The sequence below is a fragment of the Lissotriton vulgaris genome, chromosome 1_1 (genome assembly GCF_964263255.1).
Source record: "Lissotriton vulgaris chromosome 1_1, aLisVul1.2, whole genome shotgun sequence".
Lineage (NCBI taxonomy): Eukaryota > Metazoa > Chordata > Amphibia > Caudata > Salamandridae > Lissotriton > Lissotriton vulgaris.
Window position 1 is genome coordinate 1,837,438,041 of NC_141685.1, and position 12,587 is coordinate 1,837,450,627.

Here is a 12,587-nt window from a genome sequence, read left to right on the forward strand (position 1 = left end):
CGAACCCTGCTCACTGGTCGAGCCCCTCCTGACGGGGCAGCTCTTTCCCGGGGACCAGCCAATCAGAGCGCGGCTCCACGGGACGAGCCCCCAACACCAGCCCAATCACAGCGCGGCCCCTTCAATTTTTCGTCAGCGGTCCCGGGCTGAGGACGGCGAGGTGCTCTGGCGATTCTTGGCCCCGGGCAGTGGTGGTGATATGCAACCCGGGCTATTTTAGGGTGCAGGCCATTGACAGACAGCCCACAATGCCACAATGTCTTTTAGGGTGATTATTCACAGAGAGAGGCCAAACGATCCCAGAGCCACCTGTAATTGTGTGCCGATGAGCACACCGATCCTTCCCCACGGCAGGCAGTTGAAGCAAAGCACGAAGGGGGATCAACAAAGGACATTTTCCACAGCATCTTGGATCTTCTTTGGAAGCTTTTGTAACCCTGTGTTTCCAGGCACAGGAGGCCAGCTCTTCTCAGGCCCTTGGAGACTCTAAACAGACACAGCACACAGCAAAGTCTGGGTTGCAAGCAGCTAGGGGCACAGCACACTGCAAAGTCCCCTTCTTCTCCCCTTCAGTTGAAGCAGTAAAACAGGTCAGCCCCAGAGCACACAGCAAGGGCAGTCTTCCTTAGTTTCTCCAGCTGTTCTTCTTCCGGCAGAGGTTCCTCTTGATTGTAGAAGTCTGATTTTCTGTTGTCAGGGGTCCTATACTTATAACCCTAAAAGTCTTTGTTCTCTTTGTGCAAGGGTGCCCTGAGCCTGGTCTGAACCAGTTCTGGGTGTTCTTTGTGCACTTTGTCTTTCTGGCTTCGCCTTTCCTTTCAGAGTGAGGGGCAGGGTCGTCAGCTGCCCAGCAGGAGGTGGAGCCAGCATTGTGGTAGGCAGGCACAGCCCTATTCAGTTCCAGGTGCTATCCCCTCCCACCACTCTAGTTGCAAATGCAGTCATTCAGCCTAGGGCTGACCCAGCCAGCCTCCTGGGGGCTCCCCAGCCCCTGTCATCCTCAAACCAGACAATCAATGCACAAGCAGGCCAAGGCACAAAGAAAGATCAGACAAGAGAACAGCTACTTTCTAAAAGTGCTGTTCTCAAACATAGGATTTAAAAACAACTTTTCCTAAAAGATGTGTTATTAAATTCTGAGTTGAGGGATAACAGACTCTTATGTCCTATCTTGTTTCTATGGGAAGATATGCTGGTAGCCATTAGAGCCAGCATCCCCCATGTTAGCCTATGGAGCAAGATAGCCTGAAAAAACAAAATGGCTGTCATTCACTGCCAGAGCATGTTACCTGCACTAGTACATGCTCTACCTTTCACATACACTGCACCCTGCCCAAGGGGGTACCTTGGGCCTTCAATAGGTGGGACCAATGTGCACAGAAAGGGAAGGGTTAGGCCCCGTTATGGGAGACACTGACTAGGAGGACATGGCAGTTCACAGACTGCTCACAGGCACTGCGCCGGCAGGCCTGAGACACCATTTTGGGGCTACTCAAGTGGGTGGCACAATTATTGCTGCAGGACCTCCTTGTAGCATTTGTCATCACCAGCCCTGGCACACCTGGTGCACTTTACTAGGGACTTCTTGGCAATACAAATATGCCAATCATGGATAGCCAATCATAATAACAATTTCCATAAGGAGCACTTGCACTCTGGCACTGATCAGCAGTGTCAAAGTGTCCAAAGCATCTAAACCAGCAAAAACTAAATCCAGCACATCATCAAAAATACAGGAGGTAGAGGCAAAAAGATAGGGAGAAACCACACCAAGGATGCCATGTCTAACAATTGCTATGAAGGCTTTGTAGATCAAGGCCTCTGTGCTTACTGTTGTTTAAACACTGCGGCCAAACTCTTCGGCCAGTTGAATTCACAACTTCTTTTGAACAATTCTTCTACACGTCCAAGCAGACAGCTGTGTCTATAGGTTTAAGAGAGAAAGAGAAATGATGTCACAGAGAGTGAGAGAGAGAAAGAGAGAGAAAACAACATTAAAACTGTGTCGCAGAGTCTGGAGTTGAGATTTTTTCTTGAAAAGTCAGACGTAGATTTAAAAGCTCCTTGCGTCACTTTACCCATGTTAAAAGTGACTCAAAAGTGGCGTAGTAAGGTTGTGGATCTTTTTGTCAGACTGTTGTAACGTATCTGATTTTACATAGAAGCTGCTGTACACTACACACTCTGGGCCATATTATCAAGCCTGGGCGACTAAATTATCGCCACTTTATCAGCAGGAAAGTGCCTCTAAAGTGGCGATAATGGGTTTGATAATAGGTTTTATGGAATTCCAATCAAAGCTCATGTTAGAGATGTCATGAGTGATATCACTGACCATGTCATGAGTGATGTAATATGTGATGTCATCAGCAGTGCATTGCGGGCACGCGAGTTATAGTTAGGTGAACTAACTATAACAGGGGGATTTAAATGGTTTTGTCTGAGTGAAATGTCCAGGTAACTATAACATGTGTGAAACCTCTGTTTTTTTCAGTAAATTTGCAAGGTTTTTTAAATGCTAATTCCTAACTATAACATGTGTGAAACCTATGTTTTTTCAGTGAATATATATATATATATATATATATATATATATATATATATATATATATATATATATATATATATATATATATATATATATATATATATATATATATATATATATATATATATATATATATATATATATATATATATATCCAAAAACACAAGTTGCCCTGTTTGGGAAGCCACACTTGGGAGGGTTAAAACACACGATGCTGCCAGTGGCGCTGTGACAGTCTGCTCCACGCCAACCCTTTCAGCTTGCCAGATGCGTTTCGGGCGTGACTGCCGTCCTTTCTCAATGGCTGCACAAAAGGAAAACGAGACTTCTGTTTGTACACCTGCATTTATTCAAAATTAGTAAGTCCCGCCCATGTGGGCTGTTGCAAGGCATCCTGGTTAGTGAAGTTCCTGCCCAAAGACCTTTGCATGTGTGGCCCCAGTGGGCGTCGCGAAGTTCCAAATGTCAAAATATTTGCAAAGTTCATATATACATAGATATGTGTATATTACCTACTGGAAGTTGCCAGTATGTAGTTATAGTTAGGAGGTAGTTTCAATGGGAAAAGCATTTTTAGACTTGCCTTCAACTTTAGCGCTGTTTAACCAATCTTCATGAAATTGTCAAAAAAAGTGTCAAAGTAGGTACTGTGTGTCATAGGACATTTAGTAGTGAGCCATGCAGTGGGGTCTGAGTAAAAGTGTTGTTAAATAAAGGTGCGTTTGTAATGTTAATTCCTATAGGAAAGCATTGTCGAGCCTACAGCCTAAACCACTGGATGGTATTACTCATAATTTGGCATAAAGGAAGATATTGTTAAGCAGATTGTGGTTATCTGGTGCAAATCCTTGCAAATCCATTCAGAAGATTTTGAGAAATTTAAATAAAAAATTATAATGATATCTCTGCCCACAGATATTTTGTGACGGTTCCGCGATTAATCACGAATATGTGCGCCAACAGGAATGCTCTTATTGGCTGGATGAAACCTGAACAGAAAGTTGGGACTGTCATTTTATTGATTAGATATGGATCCCTGGGCTGCAAATTTGGGTGAAAGGTAACATACGGGGTCAGTATAGAGGTGCTCAGACCCCATGTTTGAGGAATGGGGGTGTTAGTGACAGAAGTTATGTGTTCATAATAGATTTTTCTTTACTCACTCATGATATTCAGGATAATATGATTGTCAGCACGGCCACCATGTACCATCATGCAGACATCACAAATATCACATCAACATGAATATTGCTGAAAATATTTTTAGAAATATATAAATATTAGTAAAGACTTGCCAGTCACTGTCACAGTCTCATGTACACTTATACAAACATTCACATTCCCACTCACACTTATACATCCAGTCACATCCACTCATATACCCATTCAGGGACTCATGCACCCCCTTACAGACTCTCTTGGATATTAAAGCACCCATGTACAGACCCACTCAGAGACTCAAGCACCTGCTTAGAAAGCCTCTCATACGCTCATATGCACAGTCTCATACCCACTTTGAGACTCTTATACCAACTCACACTCTCCCTACTTTCAGTATGAAGTTAGCACTTATTAAAATTAATAGGGTAACCCAGTGTTAGTCTATGGGAGAGAGAGGCCTTCCACCAGTGTAAAAAGAATGTTATGGGTGTTTTCTAGGACTATTCAAACTTAAGAACACAATTCCTACTTTTTAAATACTATCGGCCTACCTTAAGTGGGACTTATAAGTATTAAAAAGTAAGGTTGAGGTTTATTTTGCCTTATATGAATGGTAGTCTATAACGGCACTACAGGCTGTAGCAGGTTTGAGGTATTTCTCAAAAGGGTACATTGGCATGTGGCACTATGAGTTCTGCTGCCCATTAGCAGCATTTCAATAACAGGCCCTGGGTACATGTGGTACTATTTACTAGGACAAGTAAATACATGTGCCAATTAGGTGTAAGCCAATGTCATCCTGTTTAAAGGAAAGAGCACAAGCATCAAACCACTGATTAGCAGGAATAAAGCGCCCACAGTTCTAATACTATTAAAATGAGTTTAGCAAAGCAAGAGGGTGAAGGAAAAAAAAATTGAGGGAATACCACAACAAGGATGTTAGGTCTAAGAGTTATTGCTTTTGCCACAGAGCTCATAGTGCTACTTGCAGTTCATAGGTTAAAATCCTAATATAGCACAGTGAGCTATGCACTGTCATCAAAGACTTGCATGCAAATTACATGGTATAGGTTAGAATATTAACCTTTTTCTTCAGTCTTTCATTATCCTAATGTTGCTAAAAAATGGTTTATTTGGGAAGAAAAAAAATCCTCTTACTAAAGCCTACCCCAAGGACTGTGTTACATTTTAAATGATTTTGTGTTTTTTCAGACCAAACACTCCTAAAATATACTGCTTATCAGTATAGATAACATGGGACTCATGAACCTTGTAACTCCCATTGTCTTATGTAAATGTCCCTGTACACTGATTTACTGATTTCCAAGCATATGATTAATTGTATATGTAAAATGTGTGACTAATGTAAAGTGCTCTGACACACTACACTGGTATAAGTAGTGATATAAAGCAAATTAACATGTTAAAGATGGGGTATGGAGAGATGGGGGCACTGTTAGAAAGTGATAGTGACGGAAAAGGAGGTGTTGGGGGGGCACCAACAAAGATTGGTGCACTAGCCACCCCTAGTGCTAAGGCCGGTCCTAGTTGGCAGCATGCTAAGCACTGCAATAGTAAATGCCAACATTTCCTTTAGCAAACATGTAGGTTACAAATCATTCTGAATTCACCAAATAGACCATTAAATAAAGCAGTTTCTTCATAAATAAGTGTTACTAAAGCTGTCCGCCTGTGCACTGGGTTCACAGTAGGCTGTGTCAAGATGTGAAAAAACATTTTAATGAGGGTGCTGTCAGAAAATGAATTTTTTCCACAAATCAGTATGAAAGATTTTGGGGCTAATTAAAATAAAATAGATAGCACAAATGCAAGGGAAATATCGTTTTTAACATACATCAGCCTCCTACAAATTCCTCCTACGTGCCTAACAAGGTGCTAAGTTAGGCTTGCCGAACTGTCCTTGACTAATTGTGTGCATGCTTTCCCGGATTACATCTATACACAGCGGGCCAATTCACAAATGTAAACTTAGACGTTTGGTCTAAACTTAATACTACTACGTTTATGACTTTGGGCATTCCCTAAGGGCATTTATGAGTACTATCCTTATGTCAACACAGGGTGGAAATCCACAGAGATATGCCCGAGTGCGAACCAAAATATAGTACACATAAATGCCCATGTAAATTGCGAAAGTTGTAAATTTATACTTTTTATCTAAGTTTAGAACAAGTTTCTAAGCTTACTGTGATCTTGCTGTCATCCTATCTTTATAATCTATATCTCCTATAAAGTAAAGTAACCATTTGTAACTTTATAAATTATCTTCCATACGCCCGAGGATTTATGTCAGGTTTAAACACCTTCCCTTTACCTTTCAAGTCCCTGTTATAAAAATCTCTAGGAACAATAGAAATCTTCGATCCCGAATCAAAAATTATATTTATCATATGCCTTTAGCCTTGTCAATGGGGCTTCTGTCTTTGTTCTATCCCACCTGCAAAACTACTTCCCCACACTATAGTTCAATGTACTCACAGTTACTCTCATCTTCCAACACAACCTTTTTAACAGGCCAAGTCTTTTGCTTGGACCTACACACTTTTTCAAGATGGCTCACCATACCACAACTGCAGCACTAAGATGTCAGAGTGGGACAACATTTATCATTTGCCAAATGCCCCACTGTAGCACATCAAAAACACTTGTCTTTAAAGCCTTTCTTAGCATTAGGACCAGCAGTACTGGAAATGGAAGGGTGCATTTCAAGGTGGCTTTGTTCACACTATGCACCTTCTCAGTAACGGGAGCATTTTCTTTCTTTATAACCTCGATGATTGAGAGAGAGTGTTCAATTCTCTTTGCAATCATAACAACCTCATCCAACTTGGGCGTCATCCTTCTGCCACAACTCTGACCCTAAGGAGCGGGAGGATGGCGGCAGAAGGTTAGCAGGACCTTTATTTGTATGCTTGTGAGAACAGAAGAGTTTTGAGAAGAGTTCAGAATTGGGTGTAACAGGTTACAGATCTCAGCTCAGTCAGGAGGGAGTCCCAAAAACGGGGGGCCGGAAAGGAAAATCTGAGACCACCATGTTTTTTGCATTTGAAAGTGGGGATAGTAAGCAGGTTGTGGTGGGAGGAGCAGAGCTCACGTGCAGGAACATAGCGATGTATCCCAGAGGAGATAAAAGCAGGACCCTGACCAGCGAGGGCTTTGAAGATGGTGCAGCCCAATATGAATACACAGCGTTTAGCCACCAGGAGCCAATGAAGGCTCTTCATCAGGGGGCTAATATGTTGATGCTTAGGTTGATGGAAAATGAGCCTAGCTGCTTGGTTTTGTACTAGCTGTAAATGGCGAAGCTGGTATGCTGGGAGGCCAACATAGAGTGAGCTTGCATAGTCAATGCGAGAGGTGACCAGGGCCAAAATGACAAGAGTGAGGGCCTTGTGGTCAGAAATCTGCAGATCTTCCGAATTCTATGAAGGTGGAAGAAACAGGAGGATACTACTGCATTGATCTGTGGCTTCAAGGATAGGTCGTTGCAGATAATGACCCCAATCTTTTTTACAGAATCCACTGGGCTGGGGGGATGCCCAGAAGTGAAGGCCAAAAACTGGAGTTCCAGGGGTTGGCGGCACCTCCAGTCAAGATGAGCTTCGTTTTATCAGGATTAAGTTTTAATTGGTTGGTATACATCCATTCGCTAATGGAGGTCATAGTAGATTGAAAATTGGTGGAAGAGTCAATGTCGAACACCAACTGGAGATCATCAGCGTAATTGAAGGTTATGGCTGGGCTGTTGCATTCTGACACAATCAGGGGTTGCATATATAGATTGAACAAAAGGAGCAATAAAGAGGAGACCTGGGGGACCGCAAAGGTCATCCTTGGCCAAGAAGTTAGCCAGGCGGACTGCCTGGAATCGCTTATGTAGAAAGGAGGAAATCCATCTGAGCACCAGACCCTGGATGCCGGTGTTATTGACACGGTCGATCAGAAGATCATGATCAACTGTGTCAAAATCAGCTGACAAATCCAGAGGCAGCAGGGCCTGGGTGGTGTTTTTATCAGCTCCTCACCTAAGCTCGTCCATGACTGCTAGGATGACTGACTCCGTGGAGTTAGCTGGTCTAAAACCCGCCTGCCGAGGGTCGAGAAAGTGAGAGTGCTCATTGAATGAGCTGAGGCAGTTTGTGACGTGGGCCTCTAGTATCTTGCTAAGGTAGGGGAGCAGGGAGATTAGATGGAAGTTGCTCAGCACCGACGGATCGGCATTGGGTTTCTTCAAAATCGGACAATCACAGCACTTTTAAAGGAATCCGGAATGATGCCTAGTTTGAGGGAGTTGTTAAGGAGTGAAAGTGGTCGATCATGGCAGGTAAGGAAGGCCTTTTGCAAAATGTGAGGGTGGCAACAATCATTGGGGGAGCCATATCTCACCTTTTTTAGAAGAGCTAGAAAGTCTTCTCTGGAGACCAGGGGAATTTGGTTGAGCGTTAAGGGGTTTTTACATGTGATAGGGAGAGTGGTAGGGGAAGTGGGGGTGGGGATGTTGTTCTTGATAGAGGCAATTTTGTCAATGAAGAACGAGTTTAGGGAATCACATATTATTTGTGAAGGGGCAGATTTAGCTATCACCCTGTCGGGTTGCACAAGCTCGTCAACTATTGTGAAAATGTCTTAAGTTTTCGTAGCTGAGTTCATAATTTTCGAAGAGAAATAGGTTGTCTTAGTCTGGAGTATGCAGTCTTTGTAATGTTTTAGCAAGGCCACATAGACCATTCTCTCCTCAGGTGCATAAGCTCGCTGCCATTGGCACTCTGCTTGCCTGATTGCCAGTTTTCTCCTTTTCAGGTCATCAGAGAACCAGCGTTGGGCGTCATGGGGGCATTTGAGGTTGGATATTTTAAAGGGAGCAACCTTATTACTGGCTGATTCCAGCCATTGATCAAGGTTAGAAGCCTGAAGACAGATGGAGCCTTGTTCGGTGGGAGAGATGGCTGTTAGAAGTGCACAAAAATCACCCATGTTGGCCCACTTCCAGTTTCTGGCTAGGAAGTTACCCGCCAGGGGCGGTTTAATGGAAGGGATGTAGGCCATGCTGAATGTAATAAAATGGTGGTCAGACCAAGTGCATGGGGAAACTGAGGGTGGTGTAATTTCTAGGTTAGAGGTCCAAACTTGATCCAAGATGTGCCCTTTAGCGTGAGTGGCCTTGTGCACATGTTGGATACAGTTCATACCTGATAGGAGGTCCGTGAACTCAACGGAGCTGGCACTCTTGTGAATACCAGAGGGCCAGTAGTTGAAGTCTCCAAGGATGATAATCTTGGCATGGTTGATAACTAGCTGGGAGATTAATTCACCTAGTAATTGAGGGAATAAGGGCATATGGTTGGGAGGTCGGTAAAAAAGAGCACAGATAAAGGAGGACTTGGGAGATTCGAATTTTAAGATGAGGCTATCAACCCAAGGTATACCACTAATCTCAAGGGTGGTAAATGTAGGTTTCTGCTGAATATGGCTGCCACCCCGCCCCAAAACCTTCCCGACATCCTGTTGGCTTGGAGTATGTAGTAGACAGTAGGTACTGCTGCAAGGATGTCAGGGGTGGATTCAGCTGTGAGCCAGGTTTCCGACAGGAGGAGAATGTCAGGTTTGTCGGAATCGAGCAGTTGGAAGATTTCGAGTTGGTGCTTTACCATAGAGCGCGTATTTAAATAAGTGATGACAAGGGGTCCCGCTGCCGGGGGGTTAGTCCTAGTAAGTTCTGGAGGGTCCTTGTTGGTAAAGAGAGGACCCTGCCCAGTGAGCCTGTTGGGGAGTTCAGGGAACGAGTCTCTGGGGGACAAGATCCCTGCTTTCCTAGCAGACATCCTGGCACTAACGCTAACGGACCAGTTACCCTGTAAATTACGAAGCTCAAGTTCTGTATAGGTGGGAAAATGGGCAGAATATCAGGTCCTTGGCCCCGGCCGGTCGCCGACGGGCGCAGACGGGGTTGCCTTTGGCACACCACGGCACTGTTCGTCGCGCCGCCGTCGCGTCCGCTGCATACATCTGCTGCGCGTGCGTGCTCTAGGTGTCTGAAATACTGTTGGTGGCGCTGAAGACTGGATTGCTTCATCCCGCATAGGCGGAAGTGGAAGATTGACTGACTGACTCCCAGACGCCCTCCGATCAATCGGCACAGGCAGTGTCAGACCGGGGCAAGGGAGGGAAACATGCAGCATCAGATGGGTGATTTCGGCAAAGAGTGAGTAATTTTAAAAAGCAATCGATAACAAAATAAACATTAAAACCTTTCTGGTGCAAACAGGCAGCTAGCAGCATCTATGGGGTACAAAGACTGTAGTGTCTGCTGCACGTGCACGCTCTATGTGCCTGAAATACTGTTGGTGGCGCTGAAGACTGGAGCGCTGACCCCGCATAGGCGGAAGTGGAATATTGACTGACTGACTCCCAGAGGGGGGACCCAGGGAGAGCTAGGCGCGAGCCGGTCTCTTCCTGGGTATGTTCGCGCGAGAGTCAGGGCAACAGGTGGGGTCTGATTAGGGGAGTAGATATAAGGGAGTCAGGCTGGCGGTTGGGAACTGCGTGGCGGGAAGCTAGGGAAGGGAGGTTTTGTTTTGCGGCGCGCGTGTGTTTACCTTTCTCTGGCTCCATGGAGGAAGCAGCGGAGGTGCGGAGGGCCGTGCAGACACTCTGCGGGGCCGGACGAGAGGACCTGCTGCGGCCGGGTGTACCGGCGGAGGCGTGGGTCGGAATGGCCCGCCCCCCTCGCAAGGCTGCGGAGGGTGTGTCTAGGGCGGTGACGGCGTGTTTGTCCCCAGGCCCGGCGGAGGAGGAAGACGGCGAGGCGGCCATGCCGGCGGACGGGCCTATGCCGGTTTTGCCCCCCGCAGCTGTGGAGCCCCCGCCGGGTGTCCCGGGCGCCCTCCAGCAGGTATGTGCTTTACCGTTATTCAGTGCTGGTATGCGTGGGGCGCCCGGGGGGAGGCGGGGGCGTTCTGTGGGCCGGCAGGCTCAGCACTCAGGCGGCCTTGCCCCGGGGAAGTCTGGGAAGCCACAGGCGGGTCCCAAAGCAAAGCGGGGGCGGAGCCTGGAATTGAATGGGCATACACAGCCCCCTCTCCCTGCTGCAGAGCATGTGGACACACCAGCTTCAGTGTCTGCCTTGCCGGAGGGGGTTTCCTCGTACCTATGGATAAATGGGCAATGTTTCCTGCTCTCCCCTGCCACGCCGGTGCCTTGCCCTGCCCCCCCTCACACTTTTGGCCCCCCACTACTGGGCTGTGCAGATGTTGGGCCACCTACTGCCGCGCCGCCTGCCTTTCCCCCAATGGGGCCACTACTCATGCTTCTGTTTTGGACCCAGCGGGTGCTGTACCTCGCATGCTGCCCCCCCCGGCCACCAAGCCTGCGGCCCCCGGTGCGCCTGGCCCCCATACTGCCCCTCCCACGCCCTTGGCTCCTGGTGGGTTGGGTTTGGTCCACAGGGGGGCGCCCCGGTTTCTGGGCAAGCTCTGTTCCCGGTCCCTCGGGGACGGCCAGGTGTCGTTCAGGGCGGTCCTGCGACTGGGTCGGGTGGTGTCAATGGTCTGGCGTCGGTGGGTCGTCCATCGGGGGTGATTGCGATTCCGCTCTAAGGGAGGATGGTTTTGCGAATTCTTCTTTGTCTGGCTTGAGCGGCCGCAGTTTTCAATCTGCGCCTCCGGCTGGGCGGCTGTTGGCTGCTTCTACGGGCCAGGGAACTGTCCACACGGCTGTTTCCAGTGGTGGGCTTACAGGGGAGTTATCTGGAGCGGATATCTCTTCTGCAGCTTTACATGCACACAGCTTTCAGAACATTGACTAGCAGTTTTATGATGGGGGTATTGGTGATGGGGCTATGCCTAGTGGCAGTACGCAAGTTGCATTTTCTGACGAAGCTTTCTATGGGAATTTTCATGATGATGATTTGGAAGAAGGGGAATTGAGAGACAAAGATGTTGGGCTTTTGGCAGCACGGGCCCAGGGGGGCGGGTTGGGGCAACCCACTGTTTCTCGTGTTTTGCAGGAGTCTCGTGCGGACCATGCAGCAGTACGAGGGGCAGTGAGGTCTGGACCTTCTCAAGGGGATCGTGTGGCTGTTCAACCACAGTCGGAGCAGTTGCCAAGAGGTAAGGATGGGTGGTGGTCCGTGTGGCAACCCAGGGAGAGTCTCCCTGTTAGGAGTACAAGATCAATTGGTACGGGTGATGGGGTTGTTGGTGAGCGAGTCGCTCTGGCACCGAGGCTTGAGCGGCCGGTGATTTCGAATGTTTCTAGTGTGCAATTTTCAGGGGAAGTTTCTACAGCAGGGGCTGGGGGGGCTGCTGCCACACCTGTTACGGAGGATAGTATCCTACCTAAAAAACTGCCTTATTCTGGGGTGGGGATGCCTTTGGGGTCCCATTTGTCTGAAAAAACGAAGAATCACATATGGTCTGGTGCATTTGTGGATGTTTTTTGGCTTCTACATAGAGATGTCCAAGCTAAAGAAGGTTCAAAGGAGGAGGAATTAGAATTGGCTAGGAGGCCTCGTGTCCCGAAGTCGATAGAGAATTGGACTTCGGCCTTTCTTATCTATGCCAGTGTTTATTGCCAACGTCATCCGGGCAAGGCGATAGACATGTTTAAATATGCCGATGTCATTCGCAAAGCTCACAGCTATTTTGGAGGCTTTGCCTGGTTGTCGTATGATGAAGAATTCAGGGCACGTATGAGTGTTTTTCCTGAGCGTTCGTGGGGTGAGGTTGATTCCGAATTGTGGCTACAGTGGATGGCATCGGCTCACCCGCCCGCTACGACCCACACGGCTAGCGGGCAACCAGTGTATTATCGGCCCTTTCCAGCTCGCCCCGCTCTGTCTGGGGCGGGGGTTTGGGGC